This window comes from Ovis aries, chromosome 3 (assembly GCF_016772045.2).
Source record: "Ovis aries strain OAR_USU_Benz2616 breed Rambouillet chromosome 3, ARS-UI_Ramb_v3.0, whole genome shotgun sequence".
NCBI lineage: Eukaryota > Metazoa > Chordata > Mammalia > Artiodactyla > Bovidae > Ovis > Ovis aries.
This window is the reverse complement of record NC_056056.1, coordinates 105,610,484-105,624,714: the sequence shown is the minus strand read 5'-3', so window position 1 is coordinate 105,624,714 and position 14,231 is coordinate 105,610,484. Positions and strand designations below refer to the sequence as shown.

General features: G+C 48.3%; 1 long non-coding RNA gene across 1 annotated transcript in view; it reads left to right on the top strand.

Annotated features, from left to right (window-relative positions):
- LOC114108643 (uncharacterized) overlaps positions 1–1,184 on the top strand; it is a 63,083-nt gene extending 61,899 nt beyond the window's left edge. The window contains exon 2 of the long non-coding RNA XR_001038982.5: positions 906–1,184. This is a non-coding gene — a long non-coding RNA (uncharacterized LOC114108643). The remainder of the gene's footprint in view (positions 1–905) is intronic.
- Positions 1,185–14,231: the final 13,047 nt, after the last annotated feature.

The following is a 14,231-nucleotide window of genomic DNA, read 5'->3' as shown; positions in this document are numbered from 1 at the left end:
CCTCCAAGGTCTGAGCAGTAGATTGAAGTGCAAAGCCCATTTTTTGGGAGAGGTTGGACTGTTTGTAATCATGAATCAAGCCATCCCTCTGTCTGTCTCTGAACCTGTCCCTTCACTTGTTTGGGAGAATTAAGGGTGAGTTTCCACAATGTACTGTTTGGGAGCCAAACCATACCACCAGCCTCAAGTGGACAGAGTAGTTTTCAATAGAATCATAGTCTCTGGAGTTGTCTTCAGCCCTGTGCTGTCCTTCAGGGTCTTTGCTTGGACAAGATCCCTCCTCTTACCACCTCTCCTTTCCCCTACCTCGCTGAGGCTGCTCGGTACAAGCTTGTGTGCTCATAATGCTGTGAGGTCCCTGGGAGACCAGCTGTCTTGAATGGGAAGAGGAGAGGGGACCAGAAGTTCAGACACTATTGTCCGCATCTACCTGCATCCAACTACAGTTCCATGGTGATTTCTTTTAAGTCTCTTTGGACCCCTGAGGAGAGGCTCTCAGTATCACCTGGGCCAACACCAGGGTTGTCCAGGGAGTCCTGTCTGACTTCAGCTAGACCAACAAGGGCACATAGGGGAAGGGCCATGGTGTGCCCCAGACTTAGACCTGGACCCAGAGGAGGCAGAATTGACTTCACCTTTTCAGTAAACAGGCAGTGGGCTTCTGGGAACATCTGCCTTTACAGCCTCTTTCTGAATTATTTTTGAACAGATGCCCCGCCCACCCCCATCCCCACCGCAGTTTTTGTTGATTATCACCATTTGAATAGATGCTGATAAATTTGATTCCCCATCTTACTGTGGCATTTACGATCTGTCTTTCCCTTTTCGGTTTCCATGTACTGGAGTGACTGTGTCTCAATGCGGTTGGCAGTGACCTGTGTTTTTCGTGCATGTTTTTGTTTCAGAATAACTGGGAGATGAAACAGGAAACTTTATGACACACTTGCTTGAAAATGACACAGGACTCAGCCCCTCTGCAACACCTCTACCTGCTGCCCACAGCCGAGTGCGGGGGAAGGGCTGGCCCTGGGACCTGATTCCAGCCGCCGTGGACTCGCCGTCCAGTGCGATGTGTCTGCCATATTGCGGTCACGGTCTAGTCTGGTCGGTTTCCTATGTAGCTGGCCACTCTTGGTGTATCTTTGCCCCTTTTCCTTCATTAAAAGCATAACTGACGAAAAATGGATTGTTTGCTTAATGTTGCTGTTCATCCTCTAAGTTGTGTCTGACCCTTTGAGACGCCATAGACTGTAGCACTCCAGGCTCCTCTGTCCTCCACGATCTCAATAGCTCTGTTTAAATCTCAATGTGAAGGAGACCAAATAACGTTTGAGAGTCATTTCTCTAGGACCACAGGGAAACCATGTCATAACCGCACAGCTCATTATGACAGCTTCTAGAAGAAGTGTGTTGAACTTGAATCACTTATTACTCAGACTGGTCTGCTCTGCCTTTTCTTCTCTCTCTGGAAGCCCTCTCTTGAATCAGTACTGGCAAGCTGACACTTGAGAAAAATACTGGGAGATATTTGGAAGTCTCTTCCCACACCCTCTCTGATCATGGCCTACAGACGGTGGCCCGAATCATCACCAGCCTTGAGCTTGCTTCTGCAGACTTCTGTCTTCTCAGCTGCCCCCTGCCTGCCTCTGCACATCAGTCACCTGCTCACTGTTTCATGCCACAAGGGTTTTTTGGGCTTCTCTGTGCCAGGTTCTGAAGACAAGGGTGAGGATGGGGTCAGTCTGCTTGGCCTTCCCAACACCTCTCGTCTACTTCTGTGTGAGCCTCTCTAGGCTTCACTCACCAAGTGTAGTGGGTGCTGGACAGTTCATTACAGACCATAGATGCCCAGATTGTTTAAACCCATCCTTCACATTGGAGCCCCTGGAATTGGCAGCTAAATATTCCTTAAAATGAGTAAACATCAGCACGTCCATTCTGCTGGTTCGCACTCTCTTCCCCAGCTCTTGGTAGGACGTTTCCATGCTCTTGGGGACCTGGCCAAAGAGGCCATTAGGAGTTGCCTTCCAGAAATTCCCGTCTGTCTTTGTGTTTAAGCTTAGCAGACGCATAAGAATAATTTAAAATGACTTGTCCTACTGTTTCACACATTTCAGAATTAATTTATCAGTAGACCATGATGATCATATCAAACTCCCCCCTACTGCCTTGAACAGTATATACAAGATGTGTATCTAGGTCTCAGCCAAATGTCCCCAAGTCAGGGGGGCCTCTCTGACCAGCTGTCCTGAGAGACCCCATTCCCTCTACGCTGCTTGTTCACTTGTTAGTTAGCTATCACTCTCAGCTGCCCCTCTGGATTCCAGTTCTCTAAAGGCAGCCTCTGATCTGTCTTACCCCTCAGGTTGTCCCCAGCACCTGACACTCTGCTCAGGGACAAGGTATTGACTGGATCCGTCATGACGCTGCTTCTCAGAGTGGCCCTGTGAGGCTGAGCACCTTGTATTCTAACCACTGTCTGCTGGATGAGGAAACTGCCAATCCCTGTATTCTGATGAGCTAAGGAGATAAACAGGGTACTCCCAGAGAGGACCCAATCTTCCTGCCAGGTCACTCTGCCCAGCAGGAAAGGTTGATCATGAACCACGTGCCCTCTGGATACTCAGACCCTCATCTGAAACCAATCTTTGCATTTCTTGTGTTGTTTTTCAGTCGCTAAGTCATGTCCAGCACTTTGTGACCCCATGGACTACAGCACACCGGGCTTCTCTGTCCTTCACCATCTCCTGGAGCTTGCTCAGACTCATGTCCATTGAGTCAGTGATGCCATCCAACCATCTCATCCTCTGTCATCCCCTTCTCCTCCTCCATTGCTTATGAATATCCTAAAGTTACATTGTGTTCACTCACATTCCAGAAAGTGACAGTGACCTCCACATCCCAGTGAAGGGATGTGCGGGGTGTCTGGAGGACACAGCTCCCATCCTTGTTCTGCCAGCCTTTGCCTTGGGCAAGTCCTCGAACTCGGGACGCCAGTTTCCTTAACAGAACACTAGGAAGAATGGGTGAAAAGATTCCTGAGGCCCCACTCTACCCTGAAGTTCTTTTTTTCCACCTCCCTCATTACGTTTCCCTGGGTTCTAGAAGAGGGAGAGACTCTGCAGAAAAGTATGGAGCAGCAGGGACAAAGCCCCTGAGAGTGCCAGCAACCCAGGACCATTCATGGGTTTGTGGCTGTGCCCTGTGGGTAGATGTTTGGAGTAATGGTTCTGAACCCAGGCCAGACATTAGAATTGCCTAGGAGTTTAAAAAAAAAAAAAAAAAAACTCCAATGCCCAGGCTCCACCAGGACTAATCACACTAGAATTTGGGGTGGGGGGACTGATATCAGTATTTTTAAAACTCCCCAGGTAAGTCCATAGTGTAGCCAAGGTTCAGAATGATTGGTCTAGGACCATATGGACAAAAATGGCAGCCACTGACCATGAGAATCCATTGAAAACTTAAAATGTGACTAGTGTGACTGAGGAGCTAAAATTTTAATTTATTTTTATCTTAATTAATTTAAATATAGATAGCCACCTGTGACTTATGGCTGCTATATTGGACATAACAATAGAACCTTCATATTGTCATAGGAAGTTCTACCAGGCAGCTCAGTCTAGGGCCACTCTGAGGCCTATAACTACCAAATAAAATTATACTGACCCTCTTGAAAGAAGTTTAAGGTCATTATCCCTGTCTGTGACCTTGACTAAGACCTGCTCTCCTGTCTTGCATTTAGCAACTAAAAACAATGTATTTTTCACCTAACTTGTGAACCGGGGCTTGTATAGCAGCAGGAGTGGTGAGACCGAAAAAAATTTAAAATCGTTGCAAAAGTCTAAGGCCCCAGCTGAAGTCATTTGGCATCCACTCTGGCCATTTACCTGGTTACATCTTTAAAGACCCGGCTCTGGAAAGGGAGCTTTCTGAAGGATTATTTAATCAGTGGAAAGCTGATCTTCCAGAAAGAACTTTTGGAAAAGCAGCTGGGCAGAAGAGAGGTTTGGAGTCCGAGAGGCATTTAGGCTTTTGAAGCTGGGCTCAGCTAATGCTGAAGCTGAGGCTCTGATACTTTGGCCCCCTGATTCGAAGAGCTGACTTGTTGGAAAAGACTCTGATGCTGGGAGAGATTGAGGGCAAGAGAAGGGGGCAACAGGGGGTGAGATGGTTGGATGGCAATTCAATGGGTGTGAACTTGGGAGAACTCCGGGAAATGGTAAGAGACAGGGAGGCCTGGCATCCTGCAGTCCGTGGGGTCACAAAGAGTCGGACTAAGCGACTGAACAGCAACAGCGGGGCAGCTTGCAAGCTCTACCAATTTGGGGTTAGAGCTGGAGAAACAGAACTCAGCGCTGAATCACTTTCTGCTTATCACTTGCAGTCTGTCAGATTTTTTTCTTTCTTTTTTTGGAGGGAAAGCACCTTACAACAAATAATAACACTATTTTGAATTTCAGAGCTTTCCCTTTTTCAAAGCACTTTACCACCTCTGACTTATTTTGTCCTTACAACAAGGTCACCCCGTAAGTAGGGAAGGGATTTTTAGGACTTGTCTCACACACTGAAGAGCTTTAATATTATGGAAAGAATTTACAAGTAAAGATGAAGCCTTTGAGGTGTCATTTTGTCATTTCTGGCCGCACTCAAGTACGTAGTAGCGCGGCTAGAATCAAATGTGCCCTGATTTTGTGCTCCTCCAGTGGATTGCGATTTGAAAGGAAATGTAGGGCTTCACGTGGGTTCTGTCTTGTTTCATCCCAGTTTTCCAGCTCATGTGAGTGAGCCATTTTTTCCTCAGAGGTCTTGTGGTCTGCAAATTCAACAAATATGCTCTCAGTGTCTCCCTCCAAGCTACATTTTAATTAATCAGTTTTAATTGAAGCGTACGTGGTGTTGGAAAAGGAGATGGCCGCTTGCTGCAGTGTTCTTGCCTGGGAAATCCCATAGAGGAGCCTGGTGGACTACAGTCCATGGGGCCTCAGGAGTCAGATGTGACCAAGCAACTAAACCCCCACCACCATGGTTGATGTACAACGGTGTGTTAATTTCTGTTGCACAGCAAAGTGATTCACTTATACACACACACACACACTCACACATGTATTTCTTTGTGCTTTATGGTTTGTCAAGGAAGTTGAATATCATTCGCTGTGCTTTACAGTAGGGCCTTCTCTTAAGTTGAATGGTGACTGCACAGAGCCCTCTGGGCCTCCATGGGAGCATTTCTGCTCCCTCCAGTAGCTAGAACTGGTGCAAAACCAGCCAGAGACCAGCACTGTCCCCTTGGTGTTTTTAGCCTCCTCTAGGTATAGAGCTGCAGAGAACCATTTCAAACCACACTTGCCACAAGGGAGAGAACTCTGAAGAGTCCAGCTAAGACCTCCGGGGCGGCCGTCCTGGCCATCTCCGGCAGCCGCGGCGGGACAGGAGGCAGCGGGGCTGACATGGAGCTGTGTGTGGACTCCTTCGGGGCGCTCCTGCCATCACGCGTGGGCTCTCCCGGTCACGCCATCCTTTGGGCCATTTTTTGTGTCTTACGTGCATAGGATCCGATGAGAGGTTTTCAGATGCTTTACTGAAAGCAAGACACACTTTCTGGGGCATTCCCCTAATTGACTGTTCTGGTGAAGCTCGTCAAAACAGGAAACGAGGTTAGCATGGAATGACTTTCTCTTAGAGAACTCGCCCTGCTCCTCTAGAGACCACCACTTTCTTCCAAATGCCTCACGCCTTTCCTGGGTTTGCCTGGAAATTGGAGCAAGTCTGCTCTTCTGGAGTTTTTAGAACCGGTTCTTTTTTTTCTTTTTTCTTTTTGTATTGGGATATAGCCGATCAACAGCACTGTGATAGTTTCAGGTGAACAGCAAAGGAACTCAGCCACACATATACGTGTATCCATTCTCCCTCCAATCCCCCTCCCATCCAGGCTGCCACATAACACTGAGCAGAGGTCCTGTGCTATACAGCAGGTCCTTGTTGGTTGTCTGTATTAAATATCTCCGTGTGTACATGTCCATCCCAAGCTCCTTAACTATCCCTTCACTCCATCTTTCCCTCTGGCAAGTTCTAGAAACCATTCTTTTAGGAAGTGGTGGTGATATTTGCTTGTCCCCGATTTCCAGACCCTGTCCTTTTCACTCCAGGGTCTGTAAGATGTTTGCAAGTTGCCCTGCAGTTACACCTGCACAAACACAACCCTAGCACAAACATGACTGAGCGAAGAGCTCCGGGTCCTTGACCAGGATGGATGTGGTCACCCTTGGGATCCTGGGCTTCAGGTGACTCTCTCCTCCTGCTGGCTGGCCCAGGGGTTCCCTTTCCGTCAGAGATGCCAGTAAGAGAGGATGAATCCAGCGGAGATGAAAACTTGGTGTCGGGAATCGATGTTCCTCCCCTGCTCCCCACATGAGCACCTGGCTCAGAAAGGCACCGTGATTGAAAGGCTCGGCTTCACACACGGGAATCCCCACATCGGGTTCTGACTCTGTTTATCAAAAGCCGTGAGCGTTTCATAGTTTTAGGCGCTCTGCCACCGGTGTATGGAGACTGAGGCTTTCTGATAAACAGCGCTACTTGAAATTTCTAGATTTAAATGTCTTTTTGCTAAGACTGAAGTACTTTCCAATCACGTTTGTTTCCTTTGATCCCGTGGAAGGGAATCTACATCGGGGGAGGTCTAGACTTGACTCCCCGGTGCGTGGGGCGCACTGACGTCTCCAGATGTGGCACTTGGATCCCTTCAGGAAGGTCTGCCTGTGTGTGACCCTCTCACTACTGCAATCCCGGGACTCTTTCTCTTTCCCCAGGACTTAACTGGATCTCGAAGCCTTCTGAGTCCCCGTGGCTGGGACGGGGCACAGCCGCTGCACGGCCCCTCCTTCAGTCAGGGGTCCCTGTCCCACTCTGCCCAGGTCTCCAGGTACTGCGCTCCCAGTGACGACGGTCCAAATAGACAGATTAATAAAGGGGCACCTTGAGAATAATCCCACTCTTTGGTGATTCACAACATTATTTCCAGTTCTCATAGCCGGCCACAGAGGTGGAATTATTATCCTTTTTTTCAGTTAAGAAAACTGAGTCTCATTTTGCTCCAAAGCACAAAGTTAGGAGTGTGATGCACATCCTAACTGACGTCCAGAGCGGTCTGGCCTCACCTGTCCTCCGCTCTTCTGTCTCTGAGTTTTATGAACACGTGCCGGCAGGCGCCGCTTCTTTCCTTGCGCAGGGCTGTGAACCCTAAGCACCTGCTGGAAGATACGAGAGTGCCACTGAGGGCGTCCCTGGTGGCTCCTCAATAAAGAACCCGCCTGCCAGTGAGGAAGAGTTGGGTTTGATCCCTGGGTCGGGAAGACCCTCTGAAGGAGAAAATGGCAACCCACATCAGTATTCTTGCCTGGAAAATCCGTGGACAGAGGGGCTTGGCAGGCTACAGTCCAAAGGGTCGCAAAAGACTCGGACACAACTTAGCAACTAAACAACAGCAACAGGGCATCCCTGAAAATGGGGCGATCGGAAGTCAGATGACCCCTGAGAGATCCTGGTTCCCTTGTGGGTGCAGCAGCATCCCACCCAGACATTTCCCGGGGTAACTCAGTGACCCCGGGGTAACTCAGTGATGTTGGTCCTGCCTCCTGGCAGATGCAGCTGGGGATGCTCAATCACTAAAGGGCCAGGATGTGGACAGGTCTGCTCTCTGCAAAGTGCCTAATTCTCAAAGCATGGTGGGAGGGTTAGTCAAAAAGGCAGAGGCCCCACCTGGGCCCCTTGGCACCAGAGTCTGCTGTTCAACAGGATCCCAGGAGACCAGGGAGCACAGCTGTTTGCTCTGCTTTCTGGGCCCCTTGAGGTCAGAGCTCTGTGGTCACACCTTTCACCTCCAAAGCCCAACATATGCCTGCCTGACGTAGGTGCTACAGAAGTTCTGGTAAAGAGAATTTGGTCTTTATTCTTCTGAGGAGCTTGTGGGGTGGGCGGAGTGGGGAAATCAGTTAGACAGAAGCTCCTGGGGCCCCAGGCAGACCTCCAGCCCTCAGCTCGTGGCAGCACACTTAGAGAACCACTGAGATGGGCTAAGGAACCGTGAAAACAGTTCCACCAGTAGAAGTGGTCCTCCCTGCCCTTTAAGAAGACAAGCAAAAATGATGGAAATACAGCATCCCAAACTATTAGTGTTCTGAATTTGTGGTTGCCAGAAGGGGAAGGATGGGGGGGAAGGGGAGTTTGAGATGGACATGTACACACTGCTGTATTTAGGATGGATGACCAGTAGGGACCTACTGTATAGAATAGGGGACTCTGCTTAATGTTATACGGCAGCCTGGATGGGAAGGGAGTTGAGGAGAGAATATGTATGGATACAGACATATATGGATACATACATAGCCATACATACATGGCTGAGTCCCTTTGCTGTCCACCTGAAACTATCACAATATTGCTAATTGGCTATGCTCCAGTAGAAAATAAAAAGTTTTGCCATACATTGACATGATTCATGTCAATAATGGCAAAACCGCCACAATATTGTAAAGTAATTAGCCTCCAATTAAAATAAATTAATTAAAATAAAATAAAATGTTAAAACAAATACCGTTGTGTCTCCAGCTCTTACTGATTCTTATTCCATTAATTTTATTATTTTTTAAAAATCTCTGAAGCCTCTAGAGGCAGCAGAGCACAACTGTGGAATGACTGTTCCTGGTCCCTTTAGGGGAGGAAGACTTGGGTCTGCCCGGGACACCCCCATCCATGCCTGTCAGACATCAGTTAGAGCCTGGTAATGCTTTCCACTCTGCCTTTCACTCTCAGGCATGTCCTGGTTTGGACAGTAAAATAGTGGTTACTCTTTCTTTAGGTCACATTAGGGCTGCTTTTTCGTTTTCCCAAGAAGTTGCTTTGCATGTGTGCCAACTTGCTTCAGTCGTGTCCGACTCTGCGACCCCATGGAGCCAGCCAGGCTCCTCTGTCCATGGGATTCTCCAGGCAAGAATACTGGAGTGGGGTGCCATGCCCTCCTCCAGGGGACCTTCCCAACCCAGGGATCAGACTCGCATCTCTTATGTCTCCTGCACTGGCAAATAGCTTCTTTACTGCTAGCACCCCCTGGAAAGCCTAGGAAGTTGCTTTACAAACACTGAACTCCTTCACACACCCATCCTCTCTTCCAGGAGGAAGGCGGTTTGGCAGCTCACCCCCTATTCCTGGTGCCCCAGAACCGGAGAGTCAGCGACGAGGGAGGATGCGCGTGTGCATGTGCTCTGGTGTGTGTCTGTGAGCTCGCACACATGCGGTGTGGCCATGTGAGCTTCGTGCGGATGGCACGCATGTGGTGTGGGCATAGGTGTCTGCGGCTCGTGTGTGTGTTCAGTGTGCTGGTGGGTGGCGCATGTGCTTTGTGTACAGCTGATCGTGGGTATCTGTGGCACATGAGCACCTGTATGTGTGTGTGGCTGTCTGCACACTACATGTGCAAAGGGGGTGTGGGTGTGTGTGGCGGACTCTGTGGTGTGTGTGTGCCTTCTAGTGTCTGTGATGTGTGCGTACATGAGTGTGTGGGTTGTGTGTGTTGCGGGGGATGTCTGTGGAGTGTGTGTGCATGTCCATGGTGTGTGTGGAATGGGTGTGCTTCTTGACCCCTCAGGGGTTATCGGCAGCCCCGCTTCAGGCTCACAGGATGCCACAGAGGGGGAGACCTCTCCCTCTCCTCTCCCCTTGGGGCACTTCAAGGAAGCCACTCCGAGAGCCGACACGGATTGGAGGCACAGGGACGCCTTCTGGGCCTGGTGAGCACAGGCCCTGAGCCATCTTCATCCAGGAGCCTGGGGGCCATCCCCGGCCCCACTGTTCATGCCCAGCTGGTGACTGGCACATAGTAGGGCCATAAGAAGGATGTGCCCACAGCAGATTCACTCTGGAAGCCCCTTCTCTCTGCCCTGCACAGGTGCCTGGAGGAGTGTTCCTGGCTCCAGGGTTCACGCCTGCTGCCTGTGTCGGAGGAGAGCTGAGCTGCCCGCTCCAGCTCTGTGTCCCTGGCTGGCACCCCAGGACTGCCTCCTCCTGGACAGACTTGCAGAGGCCACACAGCCCAGCCTGGTGGGGCCCTTCTCTCGTTAAGGCCAGGTTTCCACCATGATCAGCACAGCAGCGAGGTGCTGACCACAGGTGAGGATAGCTGGCCTGACCCACGGCTGGCATGTTCCCCTGCCCGGCCCTTACCCACCACACCCTCTGGAAGGTCATTGCTCGCGTTAGCAGAGGGACACCTGACTTTCCTTGACCCGCTCCTTCCCGAGGCAAGAAGAACCCAGGAAAGTACTTCTGAAAAGCTGGTCAGTCCTGGGGCTCTTCCTCTAAAGTAGAGAAATGAAGCCCTGAATTCCAGCCCTTGACCTGTTGGGTCCCAAGTCTGGTCTGCCTGGTCTTGGTCTGCAAGTTTGATCTCTTTGAGTCTCAATTTCCAAAATCATCAACTATGGAGAGAAATGCTTCCTAGGTTGGCACACGAGGGTATTTGCCGCAATGTATGAAAGCACTTCCAGACTCAGGCATGGAAGGAGCCTGCATCTCCTGTGTGTCCTCCAGTGCGAGCAGATTCTTGGCCTGCTGAGCCATCTGGGAAGCCCTCTTATGAAAGCATTTGGCCCAACATGAGGCACAGAGTACAGAATCAATAAACGGGACCATCATCTTAATTATTTCAATACATGAATGTGGAGAATTTTTTAAAAGTCACAGTTATAAAGGCAGTGGTAGAAATAGGCCGTCAGCAAAATTACTGGGATGGGGTCTTAATGACCCCAGCCACAAAATCATATCCAAAGGAAGAAAAGATCTAGAAGGTGAGAGAAGCAAAGACGGCAATACAGGAAAAGAAAAAAAAAAACAACCAGTTGTAGACAGAGTGAGCTGGAGCAGTGTGGGGCTGGCCAGCCAGAGCACGGCTTTCCCTGCTGCAGGGGCATGACAAGCAGCCGATCCGAACCTACAGCGCCAGACGCGGGAGGCGGACTCTGATTGGCTTTAATGTAAATATTTTGATGTCTTTCTTTTTCCTGAACTTTTAACCTTGCTGGTAAACAGGGTACATACAGTAAATGAATTGTTTTTCTGAGAACTGCCTTTTGAGGAAATAGGAAGAAAAAAAAAAGGAATTTTTTTATTAGCTGATTGTCAGTCTCGTGTATGATTGAAAGCCTCATTATTCTGCTTCTTAACTCAGCTTCGGGAGACGCTTGGCCAGCAAACATTAATGAAAAAACACTTTCAAACTGTCTAAACAGAGCAGTTCAAAAAAGCGCAAACCTCACACAATGAAGGGAGACAAGTCATTCTGTGGAAGGTTTTCTGAGACGACAAAAACAGCCAGTCCAAACTCTGGTTTGTTGTTTATAATTAGAAACTCCCTGACCTTCATTTCCCTGTGGATTCAGGCGCTGGTGACCATCCCAGTCCATTTCCAGCCCTTGTAACTTCTAAGACCTTGTGGTTGTTCAGGCTCTCAGTCTTGTCTGACTCTTTGTGACCTATGGGCTATAGCACACCAGGCTTCCCTGTCCTTCACCGTCTCACAGAGTTTGCTGAAATTCATTTCCATTGAGTCAGTGATGCCATCCAACCACCTCATCCTCTGCCACTTCCTTCTCCTCCTGCCTTCAGTCTTTCCCAGCATGAGGACCTTTTCCAATGAGTCAGCTCTTTGCATCAAGGTGCCCAAAGGGTTGGAGCATCTGAGAAGTTAGTGGAAGTCAAGAGGGTGTCTCAAGTCTTGGCAGCTTAGACTGAGCCTTAAGATACAAATGTAATCGCCTTTATTTCTGCAGGCAGGTGGCTGACAGCCGTCTTTGTTTACTAACACTGTCCCAGAGGGTGGATTGTGCAAGAGCATTTTGTGATAAAGGAGAACCAGGACAAGGAACTAGCCAGAACAAGGAAGACCTGGGTTGTAGCATGAGCTTTTCACTTGAAACTGTCATTTAACCTCTACCCTATAATTTCCTTAACTGTTACGTGAAGATAGGACCTCTGGGCTTTCAAGCCCTGGGGAGATGTGTTCAAAACACCAGATCTGGAAGCTGCTTTGAAACAGAGGAAAAGAGGAGCCCTCTCTGTATCAGGCTGTACTGTGTCTCTTCAGCTGAAGGCTAGTGGAGTCCATCTTTCAAACCATGCTCCCACTGGAAGAGAAACTGAGGACGCTGAGAATATTCAAGTCCCCTAAGATATAGAACAGGGTTAAGAGGACCTCTGGGGCTTCCCGGTGGCTCAGAGGTTAAAGCTTCTGCCTGGAATGCAGGAGACCTGGGTTTGACCCCTGGGTCGGGAAGATCCCCTGGAGAAGGAAATGGCACCCCACTCCAGTACTCTTGCCTGGAGAATCCCATGGAGGGAGGAGCCTGGTGGGCTATAGTCCATGGGGTCGCAAAGAGTCAGACAGGACTGAGCGACTTCACTTTACTAAGAGGACCTCTAAGAAAGGTTCTTTCTGCTCCCTTAGAAAAGAAGGAAGAAACAGAGGAGAAGGAGGCAGAGACGATGAAACAAATTGCCAAAGCTTTAAAAATACTTGTTTATTTTTATTGACACATAGTTGGTGTACAATATTATATAAATTTCAGGTGTACAGCATAGTGATTCACAATTTTTAAAGATTATATTCCACGTATAGCTATTGTAAAATACTGGCTATATTCCCCGTGTGGCACAACATATCCCTGTAGCTCATTTATTTTATGCATCGTAATTTGTACTTAACCCCCTACCCCTATCCTGCCCCCTTTCCCGCCCTCTGCTCATTGCTAGCCACTAGTTTAGTCTCTATACCTGTGAATTGGTTTCTTATTCGTTATAGTCTGTTGTTGTTTAGTCACTAAGTCATGTCTGACTCTTTGGGACCCCGTGGACTGTAGCACACCAGGCTTCCCTGTCCTTCACTATCTTCCAAAGTTTGCTCAAATGCATGTCCACTGAGTCAGTGATACTCTCTAACCACCTCATCCTCTGCTGCCCTCCTTTAGCCTTCAGATTTTTCCAGCATCAGGGTCTTTTCCAAGAAGCTGGCTCTTCCCATCAGGTGGCCAAATTATGGGAGCTTCAGCTTCAGCATCAGTCCTTCCAATGAGCCTTCAGGGTTGATTTCCTTTAGGATGGACTGGTTTGATCCAGGGGACTCTCAAGTCTTCTCCAACACCACAGTTCAAAGGCATCAATTCTTCGGCACTCAGCCTTTTTTATGGTCCAACTCTCACGCTTGTACACAACTACTGGAAAAACCATCAGTTCAGTTCAGTTTATTTCAGTCGCCCAGTCATGTCTGACTCTTTCCAACCCCATGGACTGCAGCACGCCATGGCTTTGACTATACAGACGTTTGTGGGGAAAGTGTTTTCTCTGCTTTTTAACATGCTGTCTAGGTTTGTCATAGCTTTTCTTTCAAGGAGCAAGTGTCTTTTAATTTCATGGCTAGAGTCACTGGCCACAGTGATTTCAGGAAAATAAAATCTGTCACTGCTTCCACTTTTCCCCTTTCTGTTTCCCATGAAATGAAGGGACTGGATGTCATGATCTTAGTTTTTTGAATACTGAATTTTAAGCCAATTTTTTCACTCCTCTTTTACCCTCATCTAGAGGCTCTTTAGTCCCTCTTCACTTTCTGCCACTAGAGTGGTATCATCTGCATATTTGATGACATATCTGTATTTTTAGATTCTACATATAAGTGATATCACAGTGTCTTTCTCTGCCTGACTTATTTCACTAAACATAATGCCCTCTAGGTCCATGCATGTTATTGCAATTGGAAGAATTTCATTCTTTTTTTAGAAAAAGAGAATGAGTAGTATTTCACTGTACACAAGGACCATTTTTCTTTATCTATTCGTCTGTTGATGGGCACTTAGATTGTTTCCATATCTTGGTTATTGAAATAGTGCTGCTGTGAATGTTGGGATCCTTGTACCTTTCTGAATTAGTGTTTGGGTTTCTGTTGGTGTATACCGAGGAGTCGAATTGCTGAGTCATATGGTAGTTCTAGTTTTATTGTTTGTTTTAAGAAACCTGCATGCTGTTTTCCACAGCGGCTGCACCAATCTACGTTCCCACCAGTTTAAAAGATGGGGTTGAAACCAACCACAAAATGTGTTAAGAGAGGCAGCCTGTGAAAAATCAATACTTAAGGCTCTGGGTTCCCTTCATTCTCAACTTCTTTCCTTCGGAATCAAGAATGGGCT